Source organism: Capsicum annuum, chromosome 3 (genome assembly GCF_002878395.1).
Source record: "Capsicum annuum cultivar UCD-10X-F1 chromosome 3, UCD10Xv1.1, whole genome shotgun sequence".
Classification (NCBI taxonomy): Eukaryota; Viridiplantae; Streptophyta; class Magnoliopsida; order Solanales; family Solanaceae; genus Capsicum; species Capsicum annuum.
Genome location: NC_061113.1, coordinates 170,042,336 through 170,060,199, shown reverse-complemented (window position 1 = coordinate 170,060,199; position 17,864 = coordinate 170,042,336). Strand labels below are relative to the sequence as shown.

Below are 17,864 nucleotides of genomic sequence, written 5' to 3'. Positions count from 1 at the left end.
TATTATTATTATTATTATTATTATTATTATTATTATCTATCTAACTATATTAATAGGGCAATAGTTTTTTTTATATGCCTTTCTATATTGTTTCTTTTTATATTCTTGGTATTTAACATATATATATATATATATATATATATATATATATATATATATATGTTAGTTACTATATTCTTAGACTTATATTGTTAGTTACTATTTATTAGTATTATCTGTCTATATTACCTATTATTATTATTATTATTATTATTATTATTATTATTATTATTATTATTATCTATCTATCTATCTAACTATATTACATCCACTTGTCTATTTATTTATTGCCTATTATTATTTATATAGCTAACCACATGCTATATTATTTATTATCTGTCTATATTATCTATTTTTATCCATCTAACTATATTACATTCACTTGTCTTTTTTATGTCTGGGATGTATTGTATCATGCGCTTAAGTTGTTAGACTAATTTTATGTCTTCAGTATTAAAGAACTTTTCGCCTGTCGATCCTGTTTTAGAGTATAGTGGTCCTGCTACTTTTCCTAAATTTTTAATAAAAGCTCTAGTATAATTTAATAATCCTAAGAATTTTTGTAAATCTTTAGTTTTGTCTAATTTATCTGGCATTTCTAAGATTTTTTTAGCTATGTGCGGTTGTTATTTTATTCTACCATCTCCAATAACTACTCTTAAGAAATTAATACTATTTTTACATAATTTCATTTTCTTTCTGCTTATTATTATTCTATTATAATTTAAAAACTTGATGTAAATGTCCTAAATGTTCTCCCATATTATTACTAAAAACTAAAATATCATCTACGTAAACTAATATAAAATTTTTATAATCTCTAAAAATACTATTCATTTTTCTTTGAAAAGTTGGAGGAGCCGTCTTTAATCCGAACGGCATGACCTGCCATTCAAAATGTCCTTCTGGACATGTGAAAGCTATCCATTCTATACTATCTTCATGTATTTTAATCTTCCAATATCCAAATTTACAATTAAATTTACTAAATATTTTTCTTCCTTGTATTTTATTTATTAATTTTGTTTTGTTTGGTAACTTATATCTATCTATACAGTATTATCATTTAGTCTTTTGTTATTTATTACCATTCTAGCTTTTCCTCTTACTATTTCACTATGGTTTCTTACTATGAAAGCTGCTGACCTATGTCTTGATGTAGATCTTCTAATTAATCCTAATTCTATTAGCTCTTTTATTTGTATTTCAAAGTCTTTAAGGTCTTCATTTGTAGCTTCTATAGATGCTGTTTTTATAGTATATTCTAGATTAATTATTTCTAATTTGCAGGTGATTTGTTATATAGGTAACTAATATTATATATATATATATATATGTATGTATATATATATGCACCAAATATATATAATTATAGTCATATATATTAAAATATATATTACCAATATATCGACAACCGCAATATAATTATCTTATATAGAGATAAGTTATACTACTACTAGTAATAATAATAAGCAAGGAGATATATTACTTATAAATGTATATCTATCGTAGATTATATAGTTAGTATAATACTATATACAAATAAATATAGCAAGCAAATTACTATAACAAGTTATTAAAGCAGGTAAGTAGTTTTTAAGTTATTAAAATTAGGTAAGTAATATTAAGATATTAATAGGTAAGAATCATTATTTCAGACTTTATAAGTTTAGTAAATTGCATAAATCATATAAGTTTGCTAAAGGGTAGATTGGAAAGTATTAGATATTGTATAGATTATAGAAATTTAGAATATAAATAGCTAGAAAACAGTGTAGTAACAATACACCCTCGATAGGATAAAAAATAGTAGTGTGAAAATAATTAATTTAACGAAGATTGAATATTTAGATCTAACAATCCCAGCTGAAAAGAAATACAGACGTTTTAAAGATAATTCTCTTATTAGATGTAATTTTAACAACGGAGAACATACTTCACATGGAGAAAATCCACAATTAAATACCATTACAGATTTTATAATTAACCTAGGAGAAAAAACTCAACAAGAAAATACAAAAATATTAAAAACTCTAGAGATATTAGAGGACCTGCAAAACAAAGAAAAGAAATTGTTAGATAAAATAGAATTAAATTTTGATTTCTTAAAGAACCAGCAAGCAGAATGAGACAAAGAATTCAAAGTTTTAATTAATAAAGACAGGTAATTTGGAATTTTTTGAAATAAGGCTAGTATTAAAAGAGGTACAAAAAGAAATTAATAAAATAAAAAATATAATACTCTCATGAATGATATACTTTAAGATGAACTTTATCTAGCAATATTACAAAAGGCAACACAGATCCAACCAAACCCCGAAGGATTATCAGATCATCAACCTCAGGGAAAAACAAACTCTTTAATCATAAAATAAAATAATATTATAATTTTGTTACTATTACAACTGAATAAGAACCTAGAAAAACAAAAACAAAAAGATAGTCAAGATAAAAATATTGAAGAATTAATAGAACAACTAAAAAAAATAGAGATAACCCCTCAAAAAGAATTAAAAAAATCTAAAATAACTAAATCAACTAAGCCAAAAGCAAGGACCTTTGTCGTATATCCTTAGCAAAAGGATGTCTTTTCATTTATTATTATATCTAGTCTTAAGATGTTTTGTTAAATAATATTCTAATTCTGATATTATAATAATTAGTATATCTAAGGTTATATGATCTTCTTTTGTAGTACTAAGTCTTTTATATTTTATGTATAAACTATACAAATTATTTTTGATTTCTTTTAATGTTTTTGTATTTTTTGGTAGTATATTCATTAAGCCAACAAGATCAGAAAACTTGCGGAAAACCGCAGGCGATCCGGATCTTAATAAAATACATGTGAAGGAAAATATAAACTTGATTAATTCAAACATAATTTACAAATTTTGAGAGAAAAATACAAAGACCTATGTAACTACTACTTACATGTCTTAAGAAATAAGTGAGGTTTTCCTTTCGGGAGTCCCCTGAAAACTTGAAAGCTACCGAAAAATGAAGAACTATGAAAACTTTTCACTCTTTTTTTTCTTTTGAAGTAACTTACAAACTTTTGAAACTAAGAAATTTAAAGAACTTAAGAAAACTAGAGAACTTTCTCACTCTTGATTTTTTCTAAGAATATATATTATTAGTACTAATAATTATTGATATCAATAATATTTTAATTATATATTTACTGATTATATGGTAAATATTATTTACTAATTTACTGATTATATGGTAATATATATGTAAGGATTTTGTGCATATATATATATATATATATATATATATATATATATATAAATTTTGTGCAATAATACAATAATATATATGGTATTATTGTTTACTGTAAATTAGTAAATATATACAGTAATATATTGGTACCAATATATGTATTATATATATAAGACTATAATATACACATCCTTGTTAATATTATATACATAGAATACATATATAATATACTTATTAACATATATATATATATATATATATATATATATATATATATATTTATACTTAATATACATATATTCACTACTTATATATATACTTACTAACATATATATATATATATATATATTAATATACCAGATAATAATATTAAACTGTAATTATTATTTGACAAATTAGATAGTCCGGTACTAATTAGTATTACCTATATATTTATATATTGGTACCAATAATATATATTTACTGATGGTATCAATAATATACTAATATTATTGGTACCAGTAATTATTAGTATTGTATATTAAAATATATTTACTGATGGTCAAATAAATATAGGGAAGTGATGTGCATATATATATATATATATATATATATATATATATATAGATATATATATATATATTATAGAAAAGCTGATTTTGATGCGGCTGTTAATCGTCAAATAAATTTTAGATAGGGGCATTTTGGTCAATACATTCCATTAATCTGATATGTATCCACCTTTACGTGTCTTGCTCTTATTTTGAGTAGACACGTAGCATCTCTAAATTGCTTACAGTGCATACCACTGAGATTTAGCCTAAAAAAGTTGACCCCATTCATCTCTTCACTTTTGCTAAATATGAATTAGATTTATCCTTCTGCTATGCATATATGAAATTGCAGCATCTATTATTTATGTTGGTTCAGCTAGAATTCCTCTACTATTCTCTGAGGTATGGTTCTTTGTGAAAATTATATACCATTTTATCTTCTGTTTTTTACTACTTTCTTTTGTATTTCTGAAAAAATGATCGGCAAGTGTCCGATAAAGAAGTGGAGATACTCACACAACCAATTTCGCCATAACAAATTCCTTATTAAAGGAGACAATGACATTTACAATGAACTGAATAGGCCCGAAAAGCATCGAAATGGGTAGATCGAGCATATCAAATATGAAATATTATATTTTTTGGATCATGCTTTGGGTTTTCTCTCTTTCTTTAGGAATTTCAAATGGAAGATGACTCAATTCGATTTTTGTGTCTGTAACTAGAGTAGATTGCAATACAAATTAACGATCTGTTGGCCCAAAAAATTGTGACTTTCGTTTTTCAACCGCAGTGCAGTAGATTTAACAAAAAATATAAAGTAGCAACTTTTTACCTTTTTATGGTATAAAAATAGAATACCTTAATATTTTTGGATGAAGAATAACATAACATCATTAGATTGTAGCTCTTGATGATCTCCTCCTCTTTGGTTCACAAAATTAATAGTTGTGATTTTGAATTAATATGTGCAAACTTCATTGGTTGCTTCGGGAGCTGGTTACTAATAATTTGTTATTTTGATCTATTTTTCTTTCTTTTTAATTGCACCTTGTGCGTGTTAGCTCTAATATGAGAATATTGACTTCACTGGAAGAGTAAATTATTACAGAGCAATTGATTTATAACTTAATCTTTACCTTTTATTTTCTCTACTCTTTTGAAATATTAAAGTTTGGAAATAGTAGTTATTATTGTGCTAGAAATTTCAAAATAACTCTTTGCCAAAAAGAAAAAACAACTATAAGTCTATCAACTTTATTAAATATAGCTTCACTGAATATTTCAATTTTGTGCACATGATCTATGTGATTCTATCCTATGAGCTATGATTAAAGTTATGTTTCAGAGATTAGAGTATTGAAAATTGTAAGCCATTTCGAACTTATTCCTTTACATGCTATTTCTAATGAGTTGCGTCATTTTCTTAATATTATTGCCTTTTTGCTTTGAAGAATCCACTTAATTTGAGCCCTGAGAAGGTGAAAAACTAGGAGTAGAAGTCGAAAAATTTATGCACTGAGCACATACATGATAAGAAAATACCTTACTATCTTGAGGGCAGTGGATATCTTGATATAGAGAAACAAAGAAGAACGTTAATTCAACAAGTTGTGATTCTATTATTTGTAATGTATGTTGAACACTTCCAAGCTCGGTAGAAGGGAAAAAAGTATGAGATCAAAGAATTTGTAACTTCTTTGAATTTTTTTGCCACCTTCATATTTTTTATTAGTTGTTATGAAAGTGAGGTAGTGAAAATTGATCTCAAAACATAATTAATATCATTGTAATTATTTGAATGAAAGACTACTTTTTTAAAATTGATAACCAAATAATTTGGGACTTGAAAGTGTTGTTGGCATTGTGCAAGTCCATAAGATAATTGAAACTACCCAAAGCTTGAAAAGATATTACTGAAAGAAGTATGAATCTTGTATGGACCGTGATGGCCTAGAGGAGGATTATTCGATTATCCACCGTTTTACTCTTATTGGTTCTTTGACTTGTGTCTGTGTTCTCTCACTAATAGTTTGCATTGCATTTTCAGTCTACACGGTGGTTACTTTACACCGAGCAGACACCTTCTGCTTGGTTGAATTTTGCTTTATGCGGTCTGGTTGGAATTGTAATTGCCTATGTCTGTCTGGATCTCAAAGTACTACACTGATGACAAATAAGAGGCCATGCGAACCTTATCCTTGATAGATCTATTGGCCATGGAACGAACATAATTGGGGGTGTTAGTTTGGGTCTGGAATCCATATCTCTAATTTTCCTTGCCATAAGCTTGGCTGATTATTTCTGCTTTCTGGCTTTGGTCGCACTTTAAGATTGACAGATGAAGCTGGAAATATTATTACTCAGTACAACTGAATATGTTCTCACCATGGATATGTTAGGTCCAATAGTTGATAATGTTGGTGGAATTGTTGAGATGAGCCAACAGGTGATGCTAATGATTTGGAGGAAACGCATGAGGTTGTCACTTCTTTTGTAGTAATCTTTTGTTAGCTCGGTTAGTTCAGTAATCTTTTCATGTACAAACTAAAAGTGTTCGTGAGAGAACTGATGTTCTTGATGCCATTGGAGACATTACCAAAGCCACAACCAAGGGATTTGCAACTGGATTTGCAGCTCTTGCATCATTTCTTGCTCTTGCATTATTTTTTTTATTCAGTGCCTATACGGATGAGGTAGCTGAATGCTCAAGAATCCTTCAAGCAGGTATGGAATTGCGATGGCCTTCTATTTGGCCTTTTTATTTAACTACATTAGCTATACAGTGACAGGATCAAGAATTTTAATTAATATGTAGGTTGACATAGCGATACTTGAAGTATTTGTTGGTGTATTACTGGGATCTATGCTCATCTTTCTGTTCAGTGCTTAGGCCTGTGCTGCTGTTGGTCGAACTACTCAGGAAATAGTTAATGAGGTAAGAAGATAGTTTATTGAGAGGCCAGGGATCATGGTTAGTAGTATTACCTTTCAGAAAGTTTACTTGTGTTGCAAATACTCATGGACAGGCTGACATTAATGCATACTACTTTTATTGGTGATAGGACTACAAGGAGAAGCCAAATTACAGTCGATGTGTGTCCATTATTGTGTCTGCGTCTTTGAGGGTGATAATTAAGCCTGGAGCCCTAGCTATCATATCCCCTACAATTGGTGGCGACTGGTGAGTCTTGCACTTAGGCATTTTTCTCTATGCTTTTTGAGAATTATTTTCCTGCCATAAAAGTCATATAGCTACATGTTTTTCTGCAATCTGGAAGCATAAATCTCTAGCTATCACTGTGTTTTGGTTAAATGTATTGCTATCAGGTCAACTTAGTTTTGGTTCTCGAGAGCTCTGACATGTCTGTTGCATGTCAAATAAAATTTTTCTGGGGATAGTTTGGTAATTTCATGTACTGTGTTGATGAGTTTTCACCTCTTTATTATGCATATGCAGCTCAATACGTGCCATTCTCTCTCTTTTTCTCACATTTGTGCTGTCTTCTGCTCCGGTTGTATCAATAAGCAATGAACAAAGAAGAATGATACACTACTTGACAACTACATATGTTGCTCGGATCCAAAAATGTTGCATTTCAAGAAGATTATACTGCCAAATTTTTCTACTATATTTGCATAATTTTTTCTTTTAATTTCTTATGTAGCTGCTTTGTTGACTATTTCATTTTGGTGTTTTATCGGATTTCTATATTCTACTACTTTGCCTCTGTTCTGACTTACACTTAGTTGTACGCCTTCTTACATATATCTAAACGAAGTGCCGTTCAATTCTTTTTCCAATTAAGTATTTGAATACTAATCCTTCATCTTCTTTGCTCTTATGTTACAAGTCTCAATCGAACAATTGAATACAAAATAGCCGAGATTACACCTTAGCTCCTCTGAAACATGACATATTCTCATCATATAAGAAAAAAGTACATAATTAATTTTCTTGTAAAATCTTATTACTTAGCAAATATATATAAAAGGTTTTAGTATATCCACATTCTCTGCTTTTACATTTGTTTTTTATAATACATGTTTCAATCCAATCTCTAATCAATCATATATTTTATACTCAAAACATACGATCATGTTGGGCCCGTATTGGTACGGGCCATGCACCTCTAGTATATATAGAAGAGCCACTTTCAACATGGCTGTTTGTTAGTAGGGTATTAATGTCTTTAGAAAGAATTGTAGCTTCAACTTGATTGTCTTTTGTGGTTTGTTATTTGGACCACATTACAGGACTTACCATGAAGAAAAACTCATTCTTTTTTATTTAATTACAAGAGTTGCCAAGCCACTTTCAACATGGCTGTTTTTTGGTATTAAAATTAAATTAGAGGGTATTAAACTCTTTAAAAGAAATTGTAAGATTAACTTGATTGTTTTTTACTGCTTTGTTATTTGCACCACATTAAAAGTTATAAGAAAAGCAAATTCTTTTCTATTTAATTACAAGACTTGCCATGTTCCAAAGTACCTAAGTACTATTTTTATTTAAATTTATATAATTTTTTTTGGAATTTATTATATTTAAGTAAATTAATTAATAAGATGATAATTTATTGTAATTATTAACTATACTTAAAAATATTATTCTTTATTTATTTTGAATTTATTATATTTAAGTAAATTAATTAATAGGATGATAATTTATTGTAATAATTAATTATAATTAAAAAATTTATTCTTTATTTACATTTTATATAAAAAAATATAATTTACTTTCATCCTTATTTGTTCTATGAAATACTATTTTGCTTAATTTAAATTTTCAATGTATAATTAGTAAAATAAATTCTTAATTAATATTTTTTAAGATTTGTGTCAAGTCAATATATATCGAGAAGAAAATATCATTGAATGTAGTGTGCCCCATCAAAACTTTTCCAAATCTGACATAAATAAAGTAATTTTGAAAAATCGTAATTTATATTAATTAATTGTAATTAAAATTTAAATAAATGTTATATATTTTTTATTCTTATGCTAAAATAATATATAGTAAATATTGTTTTACTCATTTATTTTAGAAATTAAAAAAATATTAATTATTTTCTTCAAATATTAACCTTGTGATTTAGTAACTCTATCAAATACTAAATATCAAATTTAAGTTTTCAAACATATTAATAAAATAAATTTAGTAAAATAAATTTTTAATAAATAATATTTAGGACGTGTGTCAAGTCAATATGGACTAAGTTAAAAAAATAGAAATAAATTTAATAAATTGACATAAATTGTTAATAAGATTTTACTTCCCCCTGATCAATTATATATTAATAAAATTGATTAAAATTAAAAGAATATTAACTTATGACATTATTGTTTCTTTAATAATTGAGAAGACTTTACAAAAAAAAAAAAGAGCAAGAGCATATAGACATATTTTCATTTTATTGATTTATGTGATCTATTTTGAATAAAAGTATACTATTTCATTTTCATAATATTTATTTTTCATGTTATTTAAAATAAATTTTGAGTAATAAAAAAATAATAATATTTAATAAAAAAGTAAAATAGACATTTTTCATGTTTGTTTCAATTGTTTCAACTGTAACATTACTATATTATTTTTAATTAATTATTATAAGTCACCTATGTATTAAAAAATTAATAACATTTAATTAAAAAGATAAAATAGACATAAAATGATAAATTAATTCTTCATTATTTTAAATTAATTTTACGTATTATATGAGGCTCACTTAAAAAAATTCACAAGTATTTTTACAGTAATTTTGTTATATCCCTTCTAATTAGTTATTATAAGTCATTTAAGACATGTCTATTTCGATGATTCAATCGTGATTTTACTCTATCACCGCTAATTTATTATTATGATCATTTAAGCATTAAAAGATAAATAATATTTCATAAAAAATAGTAAAATAGACAAAATGATATGTCAACATAAAAAATTTGATTGACTATTAAAATTATATTAGTGTCATATAAATTAAAACGGGACAAAGGAAGATATGAAGTAACATATATTTTTTGAAAATGAGATAAAAAGTACTGTAAATAACAATAATTAACAAAAATATTTAAAAAATTAACTGATTGCCAAAATTTTATCTGTGCCTCATAAATCGGGATGAAGGGAGTATTCATATCTTATTAAAAAATTATGTAAAAAATATAAAATATTTGGCTGGCTCTAAAAATTATATCATTATCACTTAAATTGAAATAGAAGAAAAAATATTATAAATCACAATAATTAAAAACATAAATTATTCAAATGATTAATTTATCTAAATTCTATTTACGTCATATAAGTTAAAATAAAAAATAATATATATTAGGCCCGTGCTAGCACGGGGCGTGCATATCTAGTATATATACATTCCTTTACTAACAACGTCTATTTTCAAAAATAAATTAGTTTTGCAAGCTTTTATTCTTATATATATTATTTATGTGCTTATCAAAATTTGAAGGCTTAATTATCTGTTATTTAGTATCCTTCCTTTAAAATCTTTATATATAATACTTCTCTTAAAAATACTTATCATATCTTTACATTTACGATCAAAAGGGCTATATTTTCAAACATTTTTTACTAACCTAAGTTTGGTCGATTAACCATAGTTAGCGGATCCTTTAGGGTGTCTAAGCCCTTCCCTCTATGATAATTAGAACCCTTATCTAGAATCGCTAGTTAAGTAGACCTTAAAACGAAGACTTTAATTTCTTTTAATCACTTAGTTTATAATAGGTGTCCTAATTTACCGTAGAACTAATTAGGTGGCGACTTCCTTAATTTACTTAGATGTTTTCCAACATGTTGTACCTTGGTTTGACCCATGTTAAAATAGGGTACAACAAGCTCAATAGGGCTAACTAGGATTATGCACAAGGGTAGATCACAAAGGATATGAAACATGACTAGCAAAGAAATGCCTATATTATCACCTAAACCCATACTCTTTATTTAGCTTTGCACACACACCAGTCAAGTTCTAAACATCAAATGCAACAAGGAATACACAAAACCTTGCACCATACATGACACATGCTCAACTCAAGTAGGATCATCATAGACTCACCCAAACAATCACACGAATTTAGAATTAAGCCAAAAACATACAAGAGTCATAAACTAGAGTCTAGGAGTCTCAAAAGTAGTAATTCACACAGAAAACATGCCTTTACACACAAAACAACTTGCAATTATATAATCTTACATAGAACCAACAAGAACATATCACTTACCTAATCACGAAAATTTAAAATTTACTTCCTATAAGAAAAAGGATACTAGGTTCAAGAGGCGCCCTAGTGGAAAAGAATCAAAAAGAAAAATCACAGGGTGAGTGAAGTGTGCGCCTACTAAACTGGCCCAACTGAGACTAAAACTAAAAAGCAAAAATCTTTTTGTAATTTTTTTCAAATGTAGGCAAAAACTAGAAAAAACAACTAGAAATTAAGATCCTACAGCATCACTTCACCCAAAACATGGGAATTTCCCAACCCCACACTTAAAGCATACTTTTTCACCAAAGTAAAATCAAAATTAAGGATATAAAATACTCCCTGAGGCCTCTACACCTAGCTAGCAGCATCTTTAAACATCAAGAGGGTTCGAGGACCCCACACTTCATCTTTCCCATGCTCCTTAGCTCTGGTCTCCGATACTTAGACTTCCCATCAACTTGTGACTTAAAAAAAATAAAAGCTACAAGAATTAAAAACTAAAAATATTTAAAATAAAATACCTACCTTAACTTGGGTTGCCTCGCAAGCAACACCTGATTTAGTGTCGCGGCATGACCCGAAATCACTACTCAATTGAATCCCTTCATCTTTTTCCTTCTGCTTGGAGGCCACTTTCTTATTCATTTCTGGCCACTTAAATGTGTACTCTTAAGGTCAATAGCTTTCTCAACAATATACTTTTCATGCTAATCAATCATCATCACTGCAGGCTTAGGTGGTGGCCTGTACAACTTAATGAGACTGTCTGAAGAGGTTTTTAGTGGTGTATTTTCTCCCATCCTACACTTATCCACTTCCATCACTATAAGCATACAAAAATATTTGTTGTGGGAAGGTGGACTAAGTGGATTATACACTTTGAAAACCACTACTTCATCATCTAATCTCATTGTAATAGTGCCCTCTCTCACATCTATCAATATTTCTCCCATATCAAAGAATAGACGTCCCAGAATAATTAGTACCTTATAATCTGCATCATAATTCAAAATAATAAAATTAGCAAGAATTACAAACTAACCAACCTTTATGAGGACGTCCTCAATTATTCCATCGGGTTTAACTATGGTCGTGTCTACCAATTACAGCCTCAACGGGCATGGTCTTGGCTCACCCAAACCAAGAGTTCTGAACATGGACAGATGCATCAAATTTATACTTAACCCCAAATCACTCAAGGCATGTACCACTTCACCGTCACTAATCAGAAAGTGGAGGGTGAAACGCCCTAGGTCCTTAAGCTTTTCGGGCATCTTTTTCACTACCACAGAGCTACCTGTCAATGGCACTATTGTTATATCCTGCAGTTTTACCTTATTATTCACCATATTCTTCAAGTACATAAGCGTACTTGTTCATTTCCTGCAAAATATCTAAAAGGAGAATGTTAACGTGTCTGAATGTGTCAAAGAAATTCTTGAAGCATGCATCCTCCTTTACTTTTTGGAACTGATGTGGAAATGGTGGTTGTGGTCTTTCCTTCTCAATAGCTTTTGTTTTTGGGTACTCAGGCTTCCCTAATTTTTTTGCAACTTTGTTTCCAACCGGTTGAGGAACCAACTCTGCATCTACCTCCTTATTTTTCTTTGGAGGTCTATTATTAAGCTCTTTACCACTCCTCAAAGTGGTTATTATTACTTGTTTTGGAGGTTCATTATCACTTGGCAAACCACCTTGAGGTCTGGTATTTTGTGCCTATACCAGTTGCCCCACTTGTTGTACTAACTATTTTTATGTAATTTGTTAATTTTTTATTTCAGCAGCCATCTGTTCTTGGTTGGCCAAAATATTTTTCAGAGTCTCTTCAATGTTACTAGCCTAAGTATTATGTTGCTATTGCTTGAGGTTTTGTTGTTGGTTGCTTCCCAAGGATACAATGGTTGAGTCTGCAACTTTTGATTGTAGGTTTTACCATAATTTGGCTTTTGTACATTGCCCACAAAGTTGATGGATTCGGGATTGGTACCACACATATCTATAGAGTGGCCACTGTTGCCACAAATCTCACACCATATCGAAGCCTGTTGCACAGCATTAACCTGAGCCTGAGGCTGCTGCACACCTTACTTGCTGAATTGATTCATTATTTGATTATGCGTGGCTGAAAGTTGGGCATCTAAGGCTATTATGCTATCAACGTCGATCATACCCACAACCTTTTTCAGTGAACTCCTTGAGGTATCACCATGCCACTTTGGATTTCCTTGTGCAATTCGATTCAACACAGTGTATAGCTCATCATAAGTCTTCTCCAATAATTGACCACCTGCATCTAAATCTAGTAAAATCATCGTATTATAGTCAAGTGCCTCAACAAAGATGTGAGATAGTACCTCATTGGACTGTTGGTGATGGGGACAGTCCCAAAGAAGATACTTTAATCTTTCCTAAACATGGTATAAGTTCTCATCTGGCCTCTGTTTGACGCTCAAAATTTCACTGCATAGTTTTGCAGCGTTACTAGATGGGAAGAAGTGGATGAGGAACTTTTGGGATAAGTCATTCCAAGTTATGATGGAAGCGGTCGGCTCAGCGTTCAACCACTTCTTTGATTTCCCTAAAAGTGAAAAGTGGAAGAGTGTTATTCTTACATAATCAGTTGACACACCCGTAGGGATTAATGTGCCATTAATCATTAGCAAGTTTTGGAAGTAGACTTGTAGATCTTCATGTGATAGCCCGATGAATTTTCCTTTGCTAGTCAAGAGATACACCATGTTCTGCTTCAGTTCAAATCTATCTTCAGGAGCCGGCTTTCGAATGACGAAGGTCACATTAGTCGCAAGTGGGATTTCCACTTTGTGAACTATCCTGTGGGCTGGTGGATCCTCATCCATGAGAGTAGGAATGGTCTCTCTTTTGTAAATTTGTGGGATAGGTAGAGAATGACTAATTCTCTCCTCTATTGGTGAAAGTATGCTTGGGCTCGGGGTATGATTTAATTAATTCATGGTACCTTGCCAACTTACAAACTTGTTAATATATTGCCTGCAAGTTCATAAACCAAGACCAAGTGAAAAGAACCAAAGAAATCAAAAAGTAAAACTAAACTATGACAGTTGCCTATTGACAAGTCCCCGGTAACAACACCAAAAACTTATTTCTCCCAAGAACACACGCAAGTGTACATGGTCCAGCCAAGTAATATAATGGCCTTTTGAAATGACAAGTATCGATCCTACAGGGACTAGTGTTAATAAACTATCTAATTTCAGTTCAACTATTAAGATCAAATCAGTGTAGACGTAACCACGAGAGTTAAAAAGTTATAACGTAATGTAAACTAACTAATGCGGTAAAGTAAAGGTTTGAACAATTAATGGGGAGAAACCCAGGGCTAAGGAATTTCAAAAAATCATACTACGCTATTAAACTTCATCTGTTAGGTTAGTTATCTTGGTTGTTGATTCACGGGGTAGATATTATGATTAATGTCTTTTGAGCCTATAATCACCTGTCTAACTTAGCCCCATAACTACATCGTTGAACGGGGATACGAGAAATAAGTTAAATGCATTCATATTTTCTCCCATAACTAAACAAAATAGGGCACTTGGGTATATTCCTATGCTAGATGCAAATTATAACTTCATTCAATTAGAAGATTACAATCCTATCTATCTATCCCACGTTCTATCCTCTTGTTCCACCTTATGGGTTCATAGAATGATTATACATGTATTCTAAGTGTCGTGAATCCTTAAAATAGTTATAAAAAAGGATAAATAAACAACCAAATCTGATAAACAACCAAACTAAATTAATTCATAACCATATGCTCATATTCTTAGCCTTAACCCCCAAAAAATGGTATTTAGCCGATCATAGACATAACTATAATCACAATGAATGAATACATGTTAAAATCCATAAGAAAAAATAAATTTGTGGAAGATAAACCCAAATTGAGTTGTTCTCCAGTCTACCTTCAAGTCCCAAGGTCATCCATGGTGTTTACACAAGTGTTTGTGTTCTATTTATAGGAGGACACAAGCTGCCGATTTTGACATAGGGCCGTGTCACACCCTTATCGTGGTTCCTAGGGTCCATGGTACACCTTAATCGTAGTGAGATACTAGAATTGGTCATTTAGGATGCTACCAAGGGTGTGACACGCAGAGACGTAGCTGGGATTTGAAGTTTGTGGGTTCTGAAAACTAAAAAAACATAAAAAATAAAAATAATAAAAAATATATGCTGCTATTGGGATTCAAAACCATGTACATAGTAGAAGACAGGCCTTAACATTGGTCCATCTACCTCTGGGCCAAGCAGCATTGCTTGTAAATGGGTTCGCACTCTCTCTCCCTCTCTCTCTCTCTCTCTTTATATACATATATTCAGAATTTAATAGTATAAATATAGGATCTACATAAAAGTTACTAGATTCAACCAAACCCTCTTAATTAGTGTATCTCTAACCCTGGTGACACATCCCTAACGCAATGCCTAAGGTCCGTTGCAAACCAATGACTCCAAAATGTTCGTTTTTGGTCAATTTTGTCCCATGTGTTTGTCCATCCATTCCAAGCCTTGTGGTGTTGTTTCCACTTGATTTAAAACATTTTTATCATTCATATATCATCATGTTCAACTCATCAAGCATCCTATAGCATCAACCACTATAAATTAGAGCTCAAAACAACATGCAATCCAAGACAATGAGCTAGTAACTTAAGCTAATAGTACTAGTTTTGTCCTTTTGATATTGTTTTGTCTCTTGGATTGTTTCAATTGAACCTTGAAAACTATAAAAATTTTATTCCATACATAATTAAACATACCCTTATTAAATATTTACACACACTAGAATCCATTAAGATCAACTAGAACACATAGCTCAAGCTAGTAACACTAGTTTTCTCATCTAAACTCTAAGTGACCAAATTTATTCCAAACTTTTTTTAAACACACCTTAAACATTATAATAAAGTGTTTTAATACTTATATTATCTATTAAATCAATATTTACTCATTAAGAACTAGAGAAGTCCTTTAAACTAAGCTAAATAAGCCCGGATAACAACACTAAGGTACATAAATCCACCTCAAATCAGTGACTCAAATCTAGAACTAATATAGATCAGAATACACCTATTTTTGTGCAAAAAGGTTCCTTAAGAGTAGAGGGACGTTGTGTTGATTTCAAAATTCAATTTTTGTGAATAGGCCCCACATGGATTTTTTTACATAATTTTGGACCCAAAGCACAATGGTTCAATATGGATATCATTATTCTCGTATTTATGAGTATATTGTAATTTTGATATTGTAACAACTTGAAGAAGCTTATCAGAAGGGGAAATTGGTGATTTAGCAAATTCTTTGGGCTTTCTTTGGCTCCCAGGTAGGCTAGGTTTACCTTCTACATATACTGAACTATTTTGTCGTATGATTATGATATTATTATAGATATGTGGTGGGATTTAGGTTTTGAAAGTAGGAATGAGAGTATTTGGTTCAATTAGACCTTTTGGCTACCTTGAAACCATCAGCCTTGAGTAGTTAGAGTAGTTATTCATGACATAGGTGATTTAAGCTTCATGGTATATATTTAGGATGGAAACACCTTAATTTCTCAAGGTAGGTGCATTGCTCTAGTCATCCATGTTAGGGTGGAATCATCCTTGGTCATTTAAGTTAAGAGAATTGCCTTAGTTGTTATTATTTTAGGTAGGATTACCTCAGTTGTTCATGTTTGGGAAAGATTACTATCTTATGGATATTTATGGTTTACTTGACATCTAGAAATGAACTTAGATACCTTAAACTAGTTCAAAGTAGAAGTTGCCTAAATATAGATTTTAGAGATTTAAGTGGGCCCCTCTAACCTACCTTAGGCTAAGACTTGTGACAGCCTTGTTGGGTCATTTCGTATGATATGCTTATATTAATGGTTGGTTCAATACTAGAGGAGGTTAAATGTATTTACTGAGTATGTTAGTTGGACATGGGAGGATTAGTGCTAATTCTAGGTATTGCTAGGAATATTGATCATATGCATAATTGAGGATATTGCTCATATGCATGATTAAGAATTGATGCACTCATTGGCTTATGACGGTCATTCTTCTAGTTATAATGGTACGATCTTTATGTTACTATCTCATATGCACTTATTTATCTATATACAGCGGTGTCAGAGCTTATTTCTAGGTTTACCCCATTTTATTTGACTTAGCTTAATTTATCTTGTATCTTATCGTATTTATATTATGATTTGTCTCAGTTGGTTGATGATGCCTACTAAGTACCTGTGGTTTTTGTACTGAAACTACACTTCTATGCCTTTTTGGTGCAGATCCAAGTACTAGTTACCGCTGCTGATTTGACATTCGTGTAGAGTTGATTTTCGAGATTGGGTGAGCTGTTGGAATTAGAGCTAAAATTTTTCCTTCTATTTATCTTTGTATAGTCTATCATCTTCAAGACGAATTGTATTTGACTATTCAGTACTCATAGTTCTTTTATAGTAGCTCTTGTACCAACATTACTGAGTCATGGGATGCTTGTTGGTTTTCTATCAATCTATTAGACCTTTATGACTGTATTATTGTTGTTTAAGCCTTTAATTGTTAAATTCCATCTTTTAGGCAATTTTCCACCAAGTTAGGTCATTACATCTAGCCCCGAGCTATGGTTCGACTTACCTTTTGGCAGAAAAGAGTAGGTGCCATTATGACTCATAAATTAGGTCATGACACTTCCTGAACCTCATCACGCCCTTCATGAGCGATACTCAAAGAAAAACCTGATCACCCACTCTAAACTTCAAAGTGTAAAGACTACAATCAATATAACTCTTCTATCTATGAGCTACCC

The 17,864-nt window shown here is 30.3% G+C and overlaps 1 long non-coding RNA gene across 4 annotated transcripts in view; it reads left to right on the top strand.

Annotated features, from left to right (window-relative positions):
• The window catches only part of LOC107852281, a 41,810-nt gene extending 24,234 nt beyond the window's left edge, over positions 1–17,576 (top strand). The window contains exons 2-5 of one of the 4 annotated variants that reach the window (XR_007053104.1): positions 5,848–6,524; positions 6,616–6,735; positions 6,863–6,981; positions 17,344–17,576. This is a non-coding gene — a long non-coding RNA (uncharacterized LOC107852281). Of the gene's footprint in view, positions 1–5,847; positions 6,525–6,615; positions 6,772–6,862; positions 6,982–7,257; positions 7,497–17,343 lie in introns of those variants that run through there. The other 3 variants (XR_007053103.1, XR_001669365.2, XR_001669364.2) reach the window with 3 other exon arrangements.
• Positions 17,577–17,864: the final 288 nt, after the last annotated feature.